The sequence below is a fragment of the Girardinichthys multiradiatus genome, chromosome 15, assembly GCF_021462225.1.
Source record: "Girardinichthys multiradiatus isolate DD_20200921_A chromosome 15, DD_fGirMul_XY1, whole genome shotgun sequence".
NCBI classification, from domain to species: domain Eukaryota; kingdom Metazoa; phylum Chordata; class Actinopteri; order Cyprinodontiformes; family Goodeidae; genus Girardinichthys; species Girardinichthys multiradiatus.
The window spans coordinates 31003070-31021170 of NC_061808.1; positions in this window are offsets into that span (position 1 = coordinate 31003070).

The following is an 18101-nucleotide window of genomic DNA, read 5'->3' on the forward strand; positions in this document are numbered from 1 at the left end:
AGGCACAAGGAGAACAGAGCTCAGAGCATGGACAGAGGACTGGACAGAACCATGAGGAAACGAGGCATAGTAACAGAAGGATCCAGCAAAGAGCAAAAAGAACCGGTGAGTTTATATACCCTGAGGCAGGGGTAGAGAAATGACAGGCAAACAAGAAGAGCTAATCAGAGGAATGGGTAGCAGCTGAGGTAGAAGAAAAGAGCAGAGCAGATAAGGGAAGACAAATGCAACCAAAATGAAAATAAAACAGAATACACATGGAACAAACGAAACCACAAGTATAAGAAGGCAACATCTAACCAATAATACAGAAGTGAACTGAATAAGACAAGAGCTAACAAGAAAATAACCAAAAAGAAAACACAGGTGAAGCACAAACACAAGTGTATCGCAACAGTAAGACAATAAAAGCCTCCCATAATGTATTAAATTTATACAAGCATTTTATCTTCTCCAATAACTAAATTTAGAAATGTACATAAAATGTATTCTGCAGTTAACATAAAGATTGTTCACTGTCACTTGATACTGTCACTTTGATGATAGGATGGGTGATGATTTCACAGTCCTCAGTTGCTGCAATTGCTTCATAGTTCTCCACTTAGGTTCGTGGAGCATGTTGAAAATTTGTCTAGTTATTAAAAAGTAGAAAAATGTCTTGGTGTTCAGTGGCAAAAAATAAAAATGCAGTATTTTATTGTACTATTCACATAATGTATATGAGCTTCCACAAGTTTTTTATTGTCGACACAACACACCTTGTAAATGTCGTAACTGTCAAGTCATTACTTGAAGTTGTATGATCATTGTAGCCTCTGTCCTGTTTCTGTGCATTTTACATTTTTTTTGTTTGTGTTTCTGTGATTCGTTAAACATCCGAGGTAGCAAAGGAGGTTCAAGTCAACCCACTGCTGTTATGTCTCTAAGCCACATCAAAATGCATAAACCTATGAGTTCCCCGATGAAAACTCAGTTGTCAAACTGATCCATAAATTGTCTGTATCAACACCAGATGTGTGGACTCGAGTCATATGACCTAGAATTCAGCCCGACTCCAGTCACAAATTTAGTTACTTTAGACTTGACTTGATGAAATCATAAAAGACTTTGGACTTGACCAGGACTTTCACACCAATAAATGACTTCATTTGTACTTGTGATTTGAAAAGACTTGATATCTTACACCAAACAGAAAGTGTGTTACGTGAAACAATGAAACCGTGCCAGGTGAGCGATCACCTGCCAATATTTCCTCGTCTTGAAGCTACAAGAATCCTGCATCTATGGTGCTGTTTACCTGTTCTTCTCCTTCATCCTACAATGGGAGCAAAGACTCCAACAGTGGTCATGTCATCCAGCAGGACGGTGTGAGCAAAGTTGAAAAAAGAAAAAAAAGCTATGCATCGTTTCATCCACACAACAAGTAGGCTACTATGCAACATAACTCTGCACCATAATGTTAAGACACTTAACATTAAGCTGTAAGATTTTAAAGTAAGATTTTACAGTAAGATTTTAAATCCAGACAGGATCAGGGGTCTCAAACCTATTTTTAATTGCATGCCAGGAGACAGTGACATGAGGGCTGCCATTTCCTGCATTGATATTAAGTATAGGTTGCAGGAGCTTCCATAGATTTATGGGCACTGTGTTGGGTGATGAACCCAATGCAAAATGCACCAAGACAGAGACAACCCTGATGTCTTCTTTAAAGTCATCATGGAAGTGTTTTTCTTAAAAAACACATACAAATGAAAAAAAAAAAAAATCCATCCATATGAATCCCCCCCTCCACCTTCACTCCGTGTCAAGCAGGTGGGTCAACCAAAATTATATATAATTTAATTTGCTCATGGTGCGACCTCGATGAGCTGGAGCACTGTCATCCATGAAGGTGACATTAGGCCTGTGTTGTTCATGCAGGGGCACAATGACTGGATAAACAATGTTATTTAGGTAGTATGGGCTTGTCACTGTACCATTTACAAAGTGTAGGGCAGTTCTGTATTGACTAGACACATCTGCCCACACTGTAACATCACCACAACCAAAGGCTCATCTGGTAACAATGGTAGCTAATTTATGGCACTCTCCATGATGTCTCCAACATCATTGGCGGCCATCATTTCTGCTCAGCGTGAATCAACTTTCTTTAGAAAACAGCAGTGAGGCCTACTGGTGCTTCATACAGCGTTAAATGCTCCCTGGCCCATGCAGGACGATGATGTCTGTGCCTGGTGGTGTAGTGAGGTACCCTTGCAGGTCATCTAGCACACAGACCACTCGGATGTAAACAGTTTTGAATGGTCTGACATGACGCTTGAGTGCCTCTCACTTCCCTTAAATGTGCCTGGAGTTAAGTGGCATTCATCATCCAGTTCTGCATTGCACTGTTCACAATGAAGCAGTCATAAGTGTGGGATGTGGCCAAAGGACATCTATTTCTCCACCTTCCTGTGACTCTTGCAGTTTCTCTGTATCTCTGTTGCAACCTGCTGATGACACTCTGAGGCGCTCTAAGGTCAGTGGCACTTCCATCTGAGAACATCTTAGTAGCATGCATTGACTTTGGACTCGACTTGGGACTTTCATGCCTTTACTTGGGAAATGACTTGAAACTTGGGTAGAAAGACTTGAGATAAAACAATCACTTGATCCCACCTCTAACCAATACCAATTACTAAATTAATAAAGTATGGTAACCACATTATGTTTTACATTTCAAAGACTTACAGCATAAGTGGACCAAACAAAGATTGCTGCAATACGTGCACATCAAAGATGCAAAGTGTGTTAATTTTTGCGTGAGATAAAGGAACGTTTCAGACTAACTTCACCACAGCAGTTTATTGAGAGTTTAAGCTCAGATCAAACTCTGTTTATATTGCAGAGATGCTGTGATTACGTGTGGCTCTATTTCTTTGTTTTTTAGAAACTATGTTTCTTAGTCTCAGTGCCTTGCAAGATAGTTTTACACTTTGGTCAGATTACAATGAAAAACTTTTATGTATTTCATTGGGACTTTATACAATAGACAAACACAAAGTGGTGCATAGTTTCAAGTGGAAGGAAATTTATATAGGGCTGCATGGTGGTGCATTTGGTAGCACTGTTGCCCTGCAGCAAGAAGGTCCTGAGTATGAATCCCAGCCTGATGTCTGCGTGTTCTTTTTATGCATTTGTGAGTTTATTATCCATAGACGATGGATGGATGAAGGAATTCTTATACAGTCTTCAATATTTCTTACAAAAAGATAATGTGAATAGTGTGCCATTTTTACTTGTAAAAAACCTTCTCTATGATTGGTCAGAAATTTCTATATCTAGGAATCCAAAGCTGAGACATATCCAAATAGACTTGCAGCCACAGACTTTGCAAATGTTCCTAAGGGAGGAAAGGTCCACAGCAGGGAGTCCAGGTGGTCCTATAGGTGCTTGATCGGGTTTAGGTGTTGGGAAGATGTTTTGGTGTGGATTTCTCATAGGGTTACTTTCCAGGCTTAAGTACAGTTGAGCGTATGGGAGTGAGCAGACAAGTATTTGGCTGAGGCAGCTGGAACTGGAGGACAACCGTGGAACCAGGTGAGAATCCAAAGAGGTTTACTCAAAGGAGGAAATGGCTCGGGAGGACAGTACATTCAAGGAACAATACCCAGGAAGCACAAAGGGTACACAAAGTAGCTAACTCATAAACTACAGAGTTCACACAAGGAGGCTTGATTACACCATTGTAAAGGACAATCAGGGGGAAAATGGTAATCTGACAGCTCCTTAAATCCACAGCAACCTAAACAGGAGATTATACACACACACACACACCTTGCTTTTACTAACATCAACTAAATAAATGTTTTCCTCACTAAAGCCTAAGAAGCTTCATCACCTACCTTCTCCAGCACTAATAGCCACATAAGCTAGTTTATAATTACAGTTTGGTTCATGTTCAAAAAGCTGAAAAATTCCAGCTTCTTAAATTAGGTCTTTCATTTTTTTTAGCAGCTCTTGTATGCTCACAGATCTGATGCTTGTTTATGTGGTCTACAGTGGTTCCACCGAGATATAGCCAAGCTCAAAAACATATCAGCTGAGATAAACAGACCATGTGTAAGAAGATCTAACAGTGAAATCAATAGCATATACCTCTGTTCTCACGCAGCCCTCTTGTCAAGCAGCAAACAGAAAGGGCAGAGAGTTTGACTCCATAATACTGTCCCACCTTTTCAAGAGAATAAATCAATACCGATAGCATTTCCCTTTCACTTAGTTAAAAATGGCTATTACTGGACTAATTTGTGGATTGGTGTATTCAGATCCATTCAATTTTACAATACCACATTTCAGTTTATTTTATTGGAATTTTATGTGACAGCCTAACACAAAATATATCCATATTTTTATTATGAATATAAATATGAAAAGTGTGGCATGCATTTAGTCTCCTTTACTTTACTTTACTTTACCCCTAAGTAAAATCCAGTGCAACCAACAACATAGTAAGTAAACAGTCCTCCTGTGTGTATTAAATCTCAGTTTAAATCCATATCTGTCCAGGGTGGATCTTGGGTCGGACCAAAGCGCAGACAAGAGCTCGGTAGCCGCATCATAGTTTATTCTTAAAAAAGGTCAAAACGTAACAAAAACACTGCAGGTATGAATCCAGAGACAAATCCAAAACTTTCAAACACTGCAGGTACTTTGGCAAAACGTAGCATAAGCGAAGCAAAAACAAAACATAGTCATGGTAGGGAAAGGGGCAATCAACAGAATAACAGAAGAAACCAGCCCAGAACAGAGACACCAAACCAACTAATATACTGGGGAAATAACCAAAGCAGATAATCAATGGAACAGGGAACAGGTGCGACAAGGGGGCAGGGAAGGAGCAGGAACAGGTGAAACAAATACAAAGGCTGAGGAAGAGTGAAAGGACAGAAAACACAAACTAAGCAAGAGAATAAATCAGAGGAGGACATAAAGAACTAAAATAACTATGAACTAAAGTAAACAGAGAAACTAGAGGGGAACATAGAAACAATAACCTAAGAAATAAACAAAGAGCCATAAGGAGAATCTAAATTACAAAATAAACCATCACAAGAACCCACAAAGATCAAAATGTCACTCCATGACATAACACCCCCCTCAAGGTCGGATTCCAGACGACCTCTGGGAACTAACAAGAGTTAAAAGCAAAACAACCCACCCAGGGTGGGCGGAGGGAGGCCGTGGGAGGAGGGCCAGAGTCCAAAACAAAAGTAACTCCCAATAAACAAAACTAGAGTCCATAATCTCCAGGGGCGAGAACAAAAATCCAGGAGGCCGATGATCAGGGGACCTGCGACGACAAAGCCAACGACGAAGGAGCTGATGATCCGGAGGACGGCAATGAAGTAGCCAATGAAAAGGCTGACAGTCAGGAGGCCGGCAGCGTCGAAGCCAGCGCTGAAGAAGCCGGTGTTCTGGAGGCCTGCAGCGACGTAACCAGCGATGAGGCCGATGATCCGGAGGCCTGCAGTGGAGGAGCCAACAAAGAGGCAGGCGCCTCAGACACCTGCGGCGAGGAAGCAGGCGCCTCGGAGACCTGCGGCGAGGAAGCAGGCGCCTCGGAGTCTGGCAGTGGAGATGCCAGGCAAACCCATGAAGTGAGGAGTCAGGCAGTCTATGACATGGCAAGATCCTTAGAGACTTGAACCTGGCGTCCAGCGTGGACCCAGGCTTAGAGTCGTAAGGTGTATGGTCAGGAGTACAATCAGTCAAAAAGTCAGTCGTCAAATAGTCGAGCTGTGGTGTGTCAGGCTCAGAGTCAGGCTCTGGTGTGTCAGGCATAGAGTCAGGCTCTGGTGTGTCAGGCATAGAGTCAGGCTCTGGTGTGTCAGGCATAGAGTCAGGCTCTGGTGTGTCAGGCAAAGGGTCAGGCTCTGGTGTGTCAGGCATAGAGTCAGGCTCTGGTGTGTCAGGCATAGAGTCAGGCTCTGGTGTGTCAGGCAAAGGGTCAGGCTCTAGTGTGTCAGGCAAAGGGTCAGGCTCTAGTGTGTCAGGCAAAGGGTCAGGCTCTAGTGTGTCAGGCATAGAGTCAGGCTCTAGTGTGTCAGGCAAAGGGTCAGGCTCTAGTGTGTCAGGCAAAGGGTCAGGCTCTAGTGTGTCAGGCAAAGGGTCAGGCTCTAGTGTGTCAGGCAAAGGGTCAGGCTCTAGTGTGTCAGGCATAGAGTCAGGCTCTAGTGTGTCAGGCAAAGGGTCAAGCTCTAGTGTGTCAGGCAAAGGGTCAGGCTCTAGTGTGTCATGCAAAGGGTCAGGCTCTAGTGTGTCAGGTAAAGGGTCAGGCTCTAGTGTGTCAGGCATAGAGTCAGGCTCTAGTGTGTCAGGCAAAGGGTCAAGCTCTAGTGTGTCAGGCAAAGGGTCAGGCTCTAGTGTGTCAGGCAAAGGGTCAGGCTCTAGTGTGTCAGGCAAAGGGTCAGGCTCAGGTGTGTCAGGCAAAGGGTCAGGCTCTAGTGTGTCAGGCAAAGGGTCAGGCTCTAGTGTGTCAGGCAAAGGGTCAGGCTCTAGTGTGTCAGGCATAGAGTCAGGCTCTAGTGTGTCAGGCAAAGGGTCAGGCTCTAGTGTGTCAGGCAAAGGGTCAGGCTCTAGTGTGTCAGGCAAAGGGTCAGGCTCTAGTGTGTCAGGCAAAGGGTCAGGCTCTGGTGTGTCAGGCAAAGGGTCAGGCTCTGGTGTGTCAGGCAAAGGGTCAGGCTCTGGTGTGTCAGGCAAAGGGTCAGGCTGTAGTGTGTCAGGCAAAGGGTCAGGCTGTAGTGTGTCAGGCAAAGAATCAGGCTGCAGTGTGTCAGGCAAAGTCAAAAAGTCAGTCCGTATTTCCAGTAACACCCCCCAGAGGAAACTGAGCAGGTGCTCTGGACCAGGTCATGAAGGTAACCCGACCACGGGCTCCTCCGAAGCATGGTGTGGAAGTGAAGGCAGCCCGCCCACGGGCTCCTCCGTGTTGTGACGATGTTCTGTAGACCCGGCGGCGGCCGGCTGAGGCTCTGTAGACCCGGCGGCGGCCGGCTGAGGCTCTGTAGACCTGGCAGCGGCCAGCCGAGGCTCTGTAGACCCGGCGGCGGCCGGCTGAGGCTCTGTAGATCCGACGACAGCCGGCTGAGGCTCTGTAGGCTTGGCTGCATGCTGTGAGTCCTGAGGCTTGGCTGCCCTAATGGCCACGAGAAGAGGGTCAAAGGGACCTCCAGCGGAGAGTGGAGCTGGAGCGTCTAACCATCCCACAGCAAGAAACTCAGCCTGAAGTAATGAGTGCACCTGGTCCAAATCCTCTGGGTGATCCATTAGATGGAGCACGAATCTACAGCAACGATTCCTCATAGGTTTTGTCTTTATTTCCTCCAGCACGGCTTCAATACTACTCGGGGCTGGAGGCTGTACTGGCGGCTGAAGAACAGCAGAGGGCATGACGAGCTCAGGGGCTGCTGCTCCTGCTGTAGAATGCTTGCGGCGCCGGCGACATCTCCGACGAGACGGGGCAGGATTCAAACTGGGAGAGTGTGCTGCAAGCAACTCTGGCTCCGAAAACGAGGAGGAAAAACAGACTGGAGCCAGTAACTTACTCCGGGGATGAGGAGAGGGTCTGTGGTGCAGCGGACCGGTACCCGGAAGGGGAATGGCCAGCCTGGAGCCCCAAAACGGTGACCGCTGCTTTCTCTCCTCTGCAGCCTGACAAGAGCTCTTCTCCGCTTCCCGTCTCAGGTACTCCCACAGAGTAATCACACTGCTTGGTCCATCTGGCTGGTTCCTAATGTCGAAGAAGGATCTTGGGTCGGACCAAAGCGTAGACAAGAGCTCGGTAGCCGCATCATAGTTTATTCTTAAACAAGGTCGAAACGTAACAAAAACACTGCAGGTATGAATCCAGAGACAAAATCCAAAACTTTCAAACACTGCAGGTACTTTGGCAAAACGTAGCATAAGCGAAGCTAAAACAAAACATAGTCATGGTAGGGAAAGGGGTAATCAACAGAATAACAGAAGGAACCAGCCTAGAACAGAGACACCAAACCAACTAATATACTGGGGAAATAACCAAAGCAGATAATCAACGGAACAGGGAACAGGTGCGACAAGGGGGCAGGGAAGGAGCAGGAACAGGTGAAACAAATACAAAGGCTGAGGAAGAGTGAAAGGACAGAAAACACAAACTAAGCAAGAGAATAAATCAGAGGAGGACATAAAGAACTAAAATAACTATGAACTAAAGTAAACAGAGAAACTAGAGGGGAACATAGAAACAATAACCTAAGAAATAAACAAAGAGCCATAAGGAGAATCTAAATTACAAAATAAACCATCACAAGAACCCACAAAGTCCAAAATGTCACTCCATGACAATATCTCCTGTAAAGGGCTCAGAGTTTTGTTAGAGAATATTAAAGAACAAACACCATCATAAAGTCTAAGGAACACAACAGACAGGTCAAGGAGAAGGTTGTGGAGAAGCTTAAAGCAAAGTAAGGTTATAAAACAATATCCCAAGCTTTGATCATTTCACAGAGATCTGTTCATTATCAGTAATCTGAACATGGAAATGGTATGACACAGCTCCAAACCTACCAAGACAAAGCTGTCTATCTAAACTGACAGGTTGGGTAAGGAGAGCATTAATTCACGAAGCAGCCAAGAAGATCATGAGAACTCTGGAGGAGCTGCAGAGATCCACAGGTCAGCTGGCAGAATCTCTTTACTGGACTATTTGTCATGGACCTGAAAATTTTTTTTACACTTAAGCCCAAAGGGGGTTTGTGAAGTTTGAGCTCAATATAACATGCACCAATCTAACTGAATTTTTCTGAGAATTGACATACTCTATCTAAACAATCATAATGTTAATAATTGTTTTCAAATTAGAGTGATAATTCTGGTCTTCCTTTGCTGCTGGTTGAGTAAAACCTGGGTGGATTGCGACAAAATGTATTTTTTGGAATCTGTGTGCTCTCTGCTTACAGCAGACTTGCTGGTCGTGTGTGTACAGGTCCTTCTCAAAATATTAGCATATTGTGATAAAGTTCATTATTTTCCATAATGTCATGATGAAATTTTAACATTCATATATTTTAGATTCATTGCACACTAACTGAAATATTTCAGGTCTTTTATTGTCTTAATACGGATGATTTTGGCATACAGCTCATGAAAACCCAAAATTCCTATCTCACAAAATTAGCATATTTCATCCGACCAATAAAAGAAAAGTGTTTTTAATACAAAAAACTTCAACCTTCAAATAATTATGTACAGTTATGCACTCAATACTTGGTCGGGAATCCTTTGGCAGAAATGACTGCTTCAATGCGGCGTGGCATGGAGGCAATCAGCCTGTGGCACTGCTGAGGTCTTATGGAGGCCCAGGAAGCTTCTATAGCGGCCTTTAACTCATCCAGAGTGTTGGGTCTTGAGTCTCTCAACGTTCTCTTCACAATATCCCACAGATTCTCTATGGGGTTCAGGTCAGGAGAGTTGGCAGGCCAATTGAGCACAGTGATACCATGGTCAGTAAACCATTTACCAGTGGTTTTGGCACTGTGAGCAGGTGCCAGGTCGTGCTGAAAAATGAAATCTTCATTTCCATAAAGCTTTTCAGCAGATGGAAGCATGAAGTGCTCCAAAATCTCCTGATAGCTAGCTGTATTGACCCTGCCCTTGATAAAACACAGTGGACCAACACCAGCACCCCAGACCATCACTGACTGTGGGTACTTGACACTGGACTTCTGGCATTTTGGCATTTCCTTCTCCCCAGTCTTCCTCCAGACTCTGGCACCTTGATTTCCGAATGACATGCAGAATTTGCTTTCATCCGAAAAAAGTACTTTGGACAACTGAACAACAGTCCAGTGCCGCTTCTCTGTAGCCCAGGTCAGGCACTTCTGCCGCTGTTTCTGGTTCAAAAGTGGCTTGACCTGGGGAATGCAGCACCTGTAGCCCATTTCCTGCACACGCCTGTGCACGGTGGCTCTGGATGTTTCTACTCCAGACTCAGTCCACTGCTTCCGCAGGTCCCCCAAGGTCTGAAATCGTCCACAATCTTCCTCAGGGTCCGGTCACCTCTTCTCGTTGTGCAGCGTTTTCTGCCACACTTTTTCCTTCCCACAGACTTCCCACTGAGGTGCCTTGATACAGCACTCTGGGAACAGCCTATTCGTTCAGAAATTTCTCTCTGTGTCTTACCCTCTTGCTTGAGGGTGTCAATAGTGGCCTTCTGGACAGCAGTCAGGTCGGCAGTCTTACCCACGATTGGAGTTTTGAGTGATGAACCAGGCTGGGAGTTTTAAAGGCCTCAGGAATCTTTTGCAGGTGTTTAGAGTTAACTCGTTGATTCAGATGATTAGGTTCATAGCTCGTTTAGAGACCCTTTTAATGATATGCTAATTTTGTGAGATAGGAATTTTGGGTTTTCATGAGCTGTATGCCAAAATAATCTGTATTAAGACAATAAAAGACCTGAAATATTTCAGTTAGTATGCAATGAATCTAAAATATATGAATGTTAAATTTTCATCATGACATTATGGAAAATAATGAACTTTATCACAATATGCTAATATTTTGAGAAGGACCTGTATATATGACGTGCTGAAAGGATGACGAAGACTTATTGCACAAACAGCTTCCACAAAAACAGCGGCAACCACCGTGGCAGGCTTCTATGGCTGGTCTGACACCTTCTGGCATCCTCACGGAATCCCCTGGCTCCCTCCGACATGGTGTTGCATTGGCGGCTGCAGCTACAGCACGCTGTCTTCTGACAGGCAGCGACATGCTTCTGCCGGCCACAGCCACAAATTGAGCACGGCCCTGCTGTTCCAGCGCCACCCCACAGATAAAACCCCGCCCCCTCATTTGCATATAAGAACAAGAAATAAAAAGCTAAAAATGAAAAACGGGGTTAAAAAGTAAAAATCACTGAAATACGTAAAGTAGCTTTACAAAATAAAAGTGTCAGAAAATAAAACTACATCATGAAATAAATAAATAAATCTTTAAGTAAATTAAATAAATCTTGAAATTAATTAAATAAAACAAGATAAAAATTTATTTTAACATAATTATTTTGTTTTATTTCATGGGGATATTTATTTATTTCATGGGATATTTGTTAATAGTTTATCAATAGCAGTATTTATTTATTTAATTTTGAATGAAACTGCTCTCCATGGGATTTCCAGCCCGACCATGAGCTCTATCTATACTCAACCCTCAGCTACAGTAACAACAGCCCACACATGCTTAAAATGATAAAATCGCGGACATTTCCGGGGACAGCTTAACCTGAAGACATTCGCTCCTAATAATAATCATAAAGAAAGAAACATATAACAAGCCCAAACAAACCGTCACATATTTTTAAGTGTTTTATAACTTCCTCCATTGTGTGATATGTGCTAATGGTCTGGATTTGTGCTGAACAAAACAAATGGCAGTACATATTGATCCACCTTGTTTATCCACCAATTAAACTCCCAAAACTTTAGCTTCGTTGTTATAAAGTTATGACCCTTCGTCAACAACACAGGCGGCCCTTTCTGTGTTGACGTCACGTCTGCCAACTCCCGCAGCTGGTGATCTGCGCCACCTTCTGTTCAAATTTGCGCGCGTCACGTGGTTGAAGTAGTACAAGGTATTAGGTATTTGCCTGCTCTGCTGGGAGCAACAAACGGCCATGCCTTGCATGGCCTTCGCCCGCACCCGTGGGCTTGGAACCCTAAAAATGTTGAACTGTCCCTTTAAATAATAAAGGCTTTGTGTTTGTATCTATTATGTCTGGGTCTAGCCATTTAAACTAAAACAGTTAGTGTGGCATAGAGCTAGCTCAACACCCCATAGATGTCGAACATTGCCAACATAAGGCATTTGATCCACCAAACTGTTCAGTTTAATGGGAGCAATGTTTTGCCACTCTGGACAAGAACTAGCTCTAAATTCAGTTTAGACAAGATAAAATGAATGAATTCATGTTCGTAGTTCTAGTTGTTGGGACCTACAGCCATGGATTTCCACGTTAAAACTCCAGTACAGACTTTTCTGAAACTTTTCAAAATAAAGTGCATTAACCTTCTTCCAGCACAGCCAGGAAAGGGGATAACTGCGGACTTCCTGTGGCTCTATTACCCAAAATAAAGCACAACTGTGAAGGGGGAAGAGGGGTAGCAGAGGACTTCCCAGTGATGCCACTGCCCGTATAAGACCCCCACCCTTCCCACATATCGGTCTCTTCCACGCGGCCTTGCAGAGGGACCGGATAGGAGAGGAAAGCGCGCTGATGTCTTTTGCTGGCAAAAAGACATAAAGTCAACTGGATCCAAAGCCATACGATCATCGGTCATATGCAAAGTTAAGTAGAATGAAATACTGTCTGTGTATCCGGTATTTTCATTCATGAACGGGGATAATTAAGGTACAAGCATTGCTGACTGTCTCTCCGAGGCCCCGCAGACGCAAACGGTGTTCAAGAAAAGCCCCGGCAAGGACGCAGTCTCTCAGCCTGAAGGAAGACGGTAGAAACCGCAGCGGACAGGCCGAGCCGCCAGCTCTCTGGAGCTAACTATTGTTTACAGAGCAAACGCAGAGGTTAGCTACCGAGCCAACCGCTTGTTGACTGGATACCTTCTTCAAACTTCGCCCTTGGACAACATTCCCTCAACAGGTTCAGAGGTTAGGTTTGGGCAGATTAACAGATAGGTTTAGGATGAAATGATCTAAACGTTTTCATGTTATGAAGTTTGTTTTGTGGAACTCGGCTATCTTTGTGCTAGCATGCTATCTGTAGCACACAGGCCGGTTCGTGTTCTTTGTATGTTTTAAAGTTAAGATAAACTTTATTTAAAGGGTGGTTTTAACCAGAACATTGCTCATAACGCGCCGTCCGCGCTTATGCATTTTAAACCTTTTATTACCCCTGGTATTTTAAAGGTATGTGTTGATTCTGGTGTCAAGCTATCAGCTTCTTTGTTAGCTCAACGACTAGCCGGTAAGGACACGTGGTAGCACTAAGACTATTAAACAGAAATGTTGTTGGTTTTCAAGCTAGTGAATAATCGTCCCTGAACATCATTTACTAGATTTGATAACTAAGGATACACCATTAAGCCCCATTTCTCCAGAAAGATTTGGCTCTTTTCCAAAATACCCCTTTTATAATCTTTCTAAGAATATTATTTCAATAACTAAAGGCAGCTAAGTAGACACCGTTGTGAAATGGTCACCCAGAAGGTTGGCTTTATTCAGCAGATCATTATTTAAAACATTATTTTATTAAAATAATATTTTATCTGATCTTGCATTGTGAATGGTTGTCTAGTCGCTGATTATTGCCTAAGTTAGTTCCAAGACTAATTTAACTTCATTTCCAGATTCTTCAAGATAATCCTTGGTTCGTTCGTTCGTCGTCTTCCGCTTATCCAGGACCGGGTCGCGGGGGCAGCAGACTCAGCAGAGACGCCCAGACGTCCCTCTCTCCAGACACCTCCTCCAGTTCCTCCAGGGGAAGCCCAAGGCGTTCCCAGGCCAGCCGAGAGACATAGTCCCTCCAGCGTGTCCTGGGCCGTCCCCTGGGCCTCCTCCCGGTGGGACGTGCCTGGAACACCTCCCGAGGAAGGCGTCCAGGAGGCATCCGGTATAGATGCCCGAGCCACCTCAACTGGCTCCTCTCGATGTGGAGGAGCAGCGGCTCTACTCCGAGCCCCTCCCGGATGGCCGAGCTCCTCACCCTATCTCTAAGGGAGTGCCCGGCCACCCTACGGAGGAAGCTCATTTCAGCCGCTTGTATCCGTGATCTCGTTCTTTCGGTCAGGACCCAAAGTTCATGGCCATAGGTGAGGGTAGGAACGTAGACCGACCAGTAAATTGAGAGCTTTGCTTTTGGGCTCAGCTCTCTCTTCACCACAATGGACCGGCACAGCGCCCCCATTACTGTGGCAGCTGCACCGATCCGTCTGTCGATCTCCCGCTCCATTCTTCCCTCACTCGTGAACAAGACCCCGAGATACTTAAACTCCTCCACTTGAGGCAGGAACTCCCCTCCAACCTGAAGAGGACAAGCCACCCTTTTCCGGTCGAGTACCATGGCCTCGGACTTGGAGGAGCTGATCCTCATCCCAGCCGCTTCACACTCGGCTGCGAACCGCCACAGCGCATGCTGTAGGTCTTGGCTAGAGGGGGCCAGCAGGACCACGTCATCCGCAAAAAGAAGAGACGAAATCCACTGGTCCCCAAACCAGACCCCCTCCGGCCCTTGGCTGCGTCTAGAAATCCTGTCCATAAAAGTTATGAACAGGACCGGCGACAAAGGGCAGCCCTGCCGGAGTCCAACATGCACTGGGAACAGATCCGACTTAGTGCCGGCAATGCGGACCAAACTCCTGCTCCGCTCGTACAGGGACCGGATGGCCCCTAATAAAGGGCCCCCGATTCCATACTCCTGGAGCACCCCCCACAGGGCATCACGAGGGACACAGTCGAATGCCTTCTCCAGGTCCACAAAACACATGTGAACCGGTTGGGCAAACTCCCATGAACCCTCGAGCACCCTGTAGAGGGTATAGAGCTGGTCCAGTGTTCCACGGCTGGGACGAAAACCACACTGTTCCTCCTGAAGCCGAGGTTCGACTATCGGTCGGACTCTCCTCTCCAATACCCTGGCGTAGGCCTTACCAGGGAGGCTGAGGAGTGTGATCCCCCTGTAGTTGGAACACACCCTCCGGTCCCCCTTCTTATAAAGGGGGACCACCACCCCAGTCTGCCAGTCCAGAGGCACTGTCCCCGACCGCCACGCAATGTTGAAGAGGCGTGTCAACCATGACAGCCCTACAACATCCAGAGACTTGAGGTACTCAGGGCGGATCTCATCCACCCCCGAAGCCTTGCCACCGCGGAGCTTTTTAACCACCTCGGTGACTTCAGCCTGGGTGATGAAAGAGTCCAACCCCGAGTCCCCGGCCTCTGTTTCCACCACGGAATGCGTGATGGCAGGATTGAGGAGATCCTCGAAGTACTCCTTCCACCGCCCGATAATGTCCTCAGTCGAGGTCAGCAGTCTCCCGCCCCCACTATAAACAGTGTTGGCAGAGCACTGCTTCCCCCTCCTGAGGCGTCGGACGGTTTGCCAGAATCGCTTCGAGGCCAACCGGTAGTCCTTCTCCATGGCCTCACCGAACTCTTCCCAGGCCCGAGTTTTTGCCTCTGCCACAGCCCGGGCCGCAGCACGCTTGGCCTCACGGTACCCGTCAGCCGCCTCAGGAGTCCCACAAGCCAACCACAGCCGATAGGACTCCTTCTTCAGCTTAACAGCATCCCTTACTGCCGGTGTCCACCACCGGGTTCTGGGATTGCCGCCACGACAGGCACCGCAGACCTTACGGCCGCAGCTATGGGCAGCAGCATCGACAATAGATGCAGAGAACATGGTCCACTCTGAGTCTATGTCTCCAAAATCCCCCGGGATCTGGTCGAAGCTCTCCCGGAGGTGGGAGTTGAATACATCCCTGGCCGAGGGCTCCGCCAGGCGTTCCCAGCAGACCCTCACTATGCGCTTGGGCCTGCCGAGTCTGTCCGGCTTTCTCCTCCTCCAGCGGATCCAACTCACCACCAGGTGATGATCAGTGGACAGCTCAGCCCCTCTCTTCACCCGAGTGTCCAAAACATGCGGCCGAAGGTCTGATGATATGACAACAAAGTCGATCATCGACCTCCTGCCTAGGGTGTCCTGGTGCCAAGTGCACTGATGGACACCCTTATGTTTGAACATGGTGTTCGTTATGGACAATCCGTGACTAGCGCAGAAGTCCAATAACAAAACACCACTCGGATTCAGATCGGGGAGGCCATTCCTCCCGATCACGCCTCTCCAGGTGTCACTGTCGTTCCCCACGTGGGCGTTGAAGTCCCCCAGCAGAATAATGGAGTCCCCAGGAGGGGCACTATCCAGCACCCCCGACAGGGACGCCAAGAAGGCAGGGTACTCTGCACTACCACTCGGCCCGTAGGCTGAAATGATAGTCAGAGACCTCTCCCCAACCCGAAGGCGCAGGGATACAACCCTCTCATCCACTGGGGTAAACCCCAACACGAGACGGCTGAGCTGGGGGGCAACAAGCAAACCCACACCAGCCCGCCGCCTCTCCCCGTGGGCCACTCCAGAGTAGAAGAGAGTCCAGCCCCTCTCAAGGAGATGGGTTCCAGAGCCCACGCTGTGCGTGGAGGCGAGCCCGACTATTTCTAGTCGATATCTCTCGACCTCCCGCACAAGCTCAGACTCCTTCCCCCCCAGCGAGGTGACATTCCACGTCCCTAGAGCCAGCCTAAGCATCCGGGGATCGGGCCGTTGAGGTCTCCACCTTCGTCCGCCACCCAATCCTCTTTGCACCGGTCCCTCACGGTTCCCCCTGCAGGTGGTGGGCCCACTGGAGGATAATCCTTGGTTCTCAAACATAAACATTGCATGGTAATGTTGCATCACTCTTTTTGGTCATGATTTCCAATCATCAACTTGTTTATATTGTACATAGCCCATTAGTCTTCATTATTCTTTAATTCTGCTTGGTAGTTTAGTTGGATTGTGTTAGCATAGTAAAGAGTTTGTTGATTGAAAAATGTTTGACTTTGAGTTGACTTATTTTTGTTAATAAATTCTTGTATTTTAAGAAATTGTGTGAATTCATTCCATATATGTGCAGAGTTTATGCTGTTCAATAATGCCAGAGCTCGTCTCACACCTTTAAATTCTGTCCTAATACCATCGCCTTAATGGGGCTGGTATTCACAGGACAATCCTTAACAGACCGAAATATTATTTGATAAAATATTAATATTAAATACTAATATTAAATAATATTCTCAGATTCATATTTACAACATAGTTCTTGCTCATTTGTCATAATTTATTTGACAAAGTTTGAAAATACGTAAGTAAAGATGTCATTTGTCAGTTAACATTTCGATTAGGTCATCCCCTTTAGCATTTGTATGCTAGGATTTTTCATCTGACTACCTAGGCCGAGGAGGTAATGTTTTTGTCCTTTCATTGTCTTCCTGGAAGGTGAACCTCCGTCCCATTCTCAAATCGCAGGCAGGCCGACAGGTTTTGCTCAAGAACGTCCCTGTGTTTAGCATTATCCATCTTTTCCTCCACTCTGACCAGTTTCCCCACAGCATGATTCTGCCTCTGCCGTGTTTCACTGTGGAGATGGTGTTCTTGAGGTGATGGGATGTATTAGGTTTACATCAGACAGAGCATTTCATTGAAGGCTGTAAACTCCGTTTTAGTGCACTGCTGTAGCTTGTAAAATCTTCAGCCCTGTAAAGACGACATCTGAGCTGTTTTTGACCACTTACCTGTACGATGATCTGAGATACAAGTTAGAAACATCACCCATTGTATTGACTTTCATGCATTTTTATTAATTGGTACTTACCCTAACCTTGACCAAAACTTAATTCCCACCGTACCTCAATATCTAACCCCTAAGCCTAAAAAAAGGGGTCAGCCATATTAGGACTGGACTTTGGTCCCTATAAGGTCCATCACTCTTCCGAGGGTTAGTTAATATACCAGAAAATGTCCTAAATATGGCAACCTTGAAGAAAATGTTATTATATTTTGAATAAAATAAAAAGAAATTGTAGTTTAATAACAGAGATGCAATTATCTAGCCTTAAATACCAAATTGATTAAAAGATGTCAACAACGGAAGACTTGTCCATCCCATCCAGCCTTACGTGTTCAAGCCAGAGTCTGACCCAAAGTGACAGGTGAATGAAGATGATGAACCTGTAGAACTGTGCCTTCAAATAAGTGAATTACAATGGTGTGTAATTACTGTATTTACACCCTTTCCATCCATACCAAGTAACTTCATTAAGAAGTGCAGTTTACACTTCGAAGAGGTTCTGATGCAGGGGGACAGTGAAATGAATTGTGTGGGTAAATACACCCAACCACCGACTTATCCACTTGCAGTGTAGGCATACTTGAGCTTGGACTAGAAAATCTCAGCAATATTCAAAAATGGTGAATTCGCTAAATTGATTAGCTAGAAGTCAATTACCTTGTTTAGCAGTTCAGCAGCAAA